Below are 6,000 nucleotides of genomic sequence, written 5' to 3' on the forward strand. Positions count from 1 at the left end.
GAAAAAGGAACCCTTGTACACTGTTGGTGGGAATGTAACCTGGTGCAGCCACTATAGAAGACAGTATGGAGATCCCTCAAAAAATTAAAAATAGAACTACCATATGATCCAGCTATTCCACTTCTGGGTATTTACCTAAAGAACATGAAAACACTAATTTGTAAAGATCTATGCACCCCTATGTTCATTGCAGCATTATTCACAATAGCCAAGATTTGGAAACAACTTAAGTGCCCAATAATGGATGAATGGATAAAGAAGAAATGGTATATATACACAATGGAATACTACTCTGCTATAAAAAAGATGAAATCTTGCCACTTGTGACAACATGGATGGACCTTGAGGGTCTTATGTTAAACAAAATAAGTCAGATAAAGAAAGCCAAACACTATGATTTCACTAGTACGTGAAAGATAAAACAACAACAATAACAGCAACAAACAAACACACGGACACAGAGAAAAGATTAGTGGTTACCAGAGGGAAAGGGGGGTGGGGCGGAAGGGAAAGGGATAAAGGGGGACATATGTACGGCGAGAGATGGCAGCTAGACTTTTGGTAGTGAACACAATGTGTAGTGTATATAGAGAAGCTGAAATACAATGATGTACACCTGAAATATACATGATGTTATAAACCAATGTTACCTCAATAAAAAAAAGTAAAAAAGAGAAGAAAAGAAACAAAAACAAAGAAAAAAAAAACAAAAAACAAAAAAAAGAAATTACCTGCTGTGGAAAGTGGTTGGAGGGTGAATTTCTTGGTTCGTGTGACCTGATTTTTTCCTTCAAATCAGGGATTCTGAACTTTGTTGAGTTTGGATAGTGTCCCATTTGCATAAGACCACACAGCTGTGCTTACAGCTGGAGCCAGATCTTGCCCAGGATTTGCTTTGTTAAGTGTCCACTCTGAAATGTGGGTGGACCAGAATCAGAGATGTTTCAGTGGTTATACAACACACTGGAGGATGCCTGTGGAGATCTGGGGGCAATTTGGGAATATGGTTGGGTCATCAGGAGTGAAGAGCTATGATAACTGAAGAATTACGGTGCCTTATTGTCTTTTAACCCAAGATTAGACAAAGAGGAAAGCAGAGGAGATGATTTTTAGCTGGATTTGGTAAGCAGGAGTAACCATAAGTCCCTTAATTTGGTTCATCGGTTTATGTTATTGTAAACACCTGGTGTGAAACCAATGCGAACTTTCCATCTGGTTCTTGTCTCAAGAAAAGAACTAGGAGACACAGGTAGTATGTAATTCTGTCACAGAGGAATGTGGCAGAAGTTTAAGGAGACAGGATTAAATGTGGTCAGATGAAAGCCAAGAGTTTCAGGTGGAAGGAGTAATAAGGAAGTGAGCTAAGGCCACACTGTCCAAGTAAATGGTCATGTGTCTCCAACTGGGTGACACAAAGTTTACGTTGTGATCCTGGCCTAAGGTCTAATAGTACCCCCTCCCTTCTTAGAGTCATTCTGGATCTAGATTCTGGGGCAGGCGGGACAAGCTTCTGCATGAGGGGTAAGTGGAATCAGCCTGTCCTGGCTTCAGCGCATTAGGGTCCAGACAGGCCAACACAATTCTTTATTCCATCATCATGAGGATGAATAATAATTGCACATATGGTCACTGAAATCTGTTTCCCTTTCAAAGTGCTCACTGTATGGCTTGAGCTGGGTTGGGATTTTGCAAATTGGCACTTGGGCAACTGCTTTTCCAAGCTGAAGTGTCAGAGCATCGAAGATCAGCTCATAATCCTTTCTTGGCCCATGACTTGCAGAATTATTGCAAAGCATAATTGCAGAATGGAGTTGCAAGCTGTTCATGTGGCTGCAACATTTCTTTTACAAGCTTATGCAGAATGTCAGGAGGAAAACTTTATTTTGCATTTTTATGGGCAATGTAAAGAATGCTTTGTAAATATCTTAAAACTGAAAAAAAAAAAACTAACCTTAACTGAAAACACACACACACACTCCAACTCTAAGAAAGCTTATTTTTACTAATAACAAACATCAGGTATCTAGTGATCAAGCAATTTCCTGGCAAGAAATACTGCGAGACAAGTCTGGAAGGATTTTAGAAATGTTGACTAGCTCATGAACCACAGCCCATACCAAACTTTTACAGGATGCTAGGTGTGGAGCAATTTCACATGCTCTTTGAGACTACTTTGTTCTGCAATGAAATCTGGGAACAAAGCAGCCATAGAGTAATTTGAGTCTAAATAGAAAATGGAAACATATGTGGGGAATGTTGCTGGAAAGAAACTGAACATTTGATAAATGTTAATAATGATTCAAAGGATATTTCGCTTCTCTATTGGTTGACCTAGAATAAAGTAAGATGATCTACGTGCTTGGCACACAACCAACTACAAGAAAATGACCATAGCAAGAAAATAGATTTGATAGATTCGGTAATTAGGGAGTGTCTTCAGTAAGGTGTATTTAGATGACATTCACCAACACGGCACAGATAGCCACGCCCAGGAGATGTTTTCCTGTGTCAGCATTTAAAATCCACAAAGTATTACATAAGCTACCAAGTTACAATAACAAAACACTGCGTTTCCCGGAATCACTGCATCAGAACTGGAAGGGACCTGAGAGATCATCTAGTCTCAACTCCTTTTCAGAGAAGAGTCCCTCTCCCTTTAAAAAGCAGCATCGCTGTGTCCCTCGGCATTTGGTTAAATACTTTCAGGGACAGGAGGCTTGTTACCAAAGAAGCTCTTTTGTTGGGTAATTTTCCTTGTAACTTTTTTTTTGGAGCCACCCTGTAATTTCTACCATTTTCCTTGTTCACCGTCTGAAGCCTCATAAAGCAAGTCAAATTCCTGATGCCCGTGACAGCCCCGTAGGTATTTAAAGGCATCTGTGCTGCTGATCCTGGGTCTTCTAATTGGTAAATAGAAAACATTAAACTGAGATGGCTAAAAAAGTCAAACGCCATTCCTCACAGTAACTGTTCTCGGAAGCCCGGCTCTCTCACAGCCCTCGATTAGGCTCTAGGGCAGCAACTGTGGTACCAGCAACTATGACCATTCGTCTCTTCTTTTTCAATATTTATTCCTCTTATTTTATTACATGATTGCATCTGATAATCCATCAGTACGTCTGTGATTCTTCATCCAAAAGGTATGTGGATTTGGCTTGTTTCCACATTTCTGCTGTCTCAGTCTTGGTCTAGAGCACTGTATTCGTTTCCTGGGGCTGCCATAATAAAGTACCACAGACTAGGGGCTTAAACAACAGAAAAGTATTTTCTCACAGTCCTGGAGGCTAGAAGTCTGAGCTGAGGGTATCAGCGGGGTGCTTCCCTCTGAGGGCTGTAGGGAGGGATCTGTTCCAGGCCTCTCTCCTTGGCTCGTTCCCGGCCGTCTTCTCCCTGTGTCTTCCTCTGCCCTCTGTGTGTGTCTCTGTCTAAATTTCCTCTTCTGGTAAGTATACTAGTTATACGGAATTAGGGCTCACCCTAATGACCTCATTTTGTCTTAACTACCTCTTTAAAGACCCTATCTCTGAATATAGTCATGTTCTGAGGTCCTGGGGTTTAGGACTTCAACCTGTGAATCTAGGGGGAGGGAACACAATCCAGCCGGTAACAACCACCCTCCTGTCTCATCTGAGTGACTTGCAACTGCCTCCATCTGGTATCCCCATGTCTACTGTGTCCCTCAATCCCAACTCCAAAGAGTGGCAGAAGTGACTTTCCTAAATTGCAGATTGTGTCATGTCATTCCTCTGCTTAGTTTTTTAATGACGGTCTAATACACTTAGAATCCAAACTCTGGTAAGACACATAGGCCACGTGTGATCTGGTCCCTTTCAGTCTTTGCCAATTTCTCTGATATCTCCTTGCTCGCTGTGTTTCAGCCACGTTAATCTTTCAATTCTAATACCACAACTCTTTATGGCCTCTGGGCCTTTGCTTGTGCATTTTCCCCAACCTGCAACATTTGCTCCACTCTTCCACAGAAGGAAGGATCCTTCTAGTGCTTAGGTCTCAGCTTAAATGTCTTTCAATGAAGACTTTCCTGATCTCTCTGAGAAGCACCTCTTCTTCTCTGTCTCAGCCTTCTGTTTGGTTTCCTCACAACCTTTAGAATAACTTGCAGTCATTTTGTGTTTATTTGGTTTTCGTCTTTCTTTTCTACTGGAGAGCAAATTCTGAGATTTGCTTATCATATTCCTTAAACTCGATACCATACCGGGTGCATAGTAGGCACTTGAATAATATTGAATAAATTGTTAGGATCTCTAATACAGTGCTGAATAATAATCATCATCATCTTCTTCCTCACTTTAAGAGGGGCGCCTCTACTTTTCCATCATTTAATTATGCATCAAATATGCTATTTATTTCAAGTTTTGGATAGAAATCTCTAACAGACACTGCTGGTTCCCTAACATCCTTATTCCTTTTTAATAAAATTTCTATTTTGTTTGGGTAGCTCGTACTCCTCCACATGGCCCTGTTTTCTTTGTAATCTCACTCCCATTACCAGTGATTAGTTCATGAATGAGCTTGTGATGAAATTCTGGCTAATGAGACAAACGTCTTTTGGAGGGCTTCTAGAAAAACTTCCCTGTTTATAGACAGCAGAAGAAAATAGTCTTTTTTCCAGGGCACATTGCTACTTTTGCAGATAATGTTGTGACTGTGAGGTGAGCTAGCAAGGAGAATGCCGGTACCATGAGACAGCGGAGGGAACTGTGGAGAGAAACTGCATCCTTGATGATCTTAAGCTGCCTGACTAACCATGCCCGGAGGCTCTTTACCTTGAGACCTCTTCCTTATTGTTTAAGGCTGCTGATCTGGAGATTTCTAACACTTACCTAAAACATCTTTTCTGCAACATTGCTTACTAGGTTATTGAAGTTTTCCACTATGTCTAGTTTACTAAGGTGATTTTTTTTGCTGGTATTTTTTTTCTAAGCAGAAACTAGTTCAAATACTTTTCTTCACTGTCTATTGAGATGGAGGTATGATTTCTCTCCTTTAATCTGTTAATGTCATAAAACCTTCGATATATTTCCTGAAGTTGAAACACCCTTGCCCTCCTGGGATAAATCAAGCTTGGTTGTGAAGTAGTATTCATTTTAATACATGACTGGACTCAAATGCTAATTAATTTTTTATTTGTGATATTTGCATCTATTTTCAAAAAATGACATATGTCTCTCATTTTATTTTTAGTTTTTGATTCTATCTTGTTCTGTTTTGCATATCTGGTAAAGCTGATTTCATATGATGAACTGGGAAGTTTTTTGTATTTATTAATTCTTAATTAAGAAAATTCTTAAAAACAGAATTTTCTCCTCCCTGAAGACCTAGTAAAATTCTTCTGTAAAATGATTTGAGTAGATCTTTTGGTAGCTTTTGGAAGAGATATGTTAGTAGCTTTTCAATTTTTTGTACCATTTGGGTCTATTTAAGTTTTTCAGTTCTTCCTGAGTTGATTTTGGTAATTAATCTATTCCTGGGAATTAGTTAAATTTATCTATATTTTCAAATGTATTTCATAAGTTTGAGGGTAATGTTCTCATATAATATTTAAATATTCTTGGTATCAGTAGATATATAATCCTCTTTATTTTATTTTTATTTTTGCTGAGGAAGATTCGCCCTGAGCTAACATCTGTTGCCAATCTTCCTCTTTTTGCTTGAGGAAGATTTGCCCTGAGCTAACATTACCAATCTTCCTCTGTTTTGTCTGTGGGTCACCACCACAGCACAGCCGGCAGTAGATATATAATCCTCTTTATTTTATTTTTATTTTTGCTGGGGAAGATTCGCCCTGAGCTAACATCTGTTGCCAATCTTCCTCTTTTTGCTTGAGGAAGATTTGCCCTGAGCTAACATTACCAATCTTCCTCTGTTTTGTCTGTGGGTCACCACCACAGCACAGCCGGCAACAAGTGGTGTAGGTCCGCGCCCGGGAACTGAACTCGGGCTGCTGAAGCAGAGCATGCTGAACTTAACCACCAGGCCACG

This window comes from Ceratotherium simum, chromosome 3, assembly GCF_057802395.1.
Source record: "Ceratotherium simum simum isolate JZ-2026a chromosome 3, ASM5780239v1, whole genome shotgun sequence".
Taxonomy (NCBI): domain Eukaryota; kingdom Metazoa; phylum Chordata; class Mammalia; order Perissodactyla; family Rhinocerotidae; genus Ceratotherium; species Ceratotherium simum.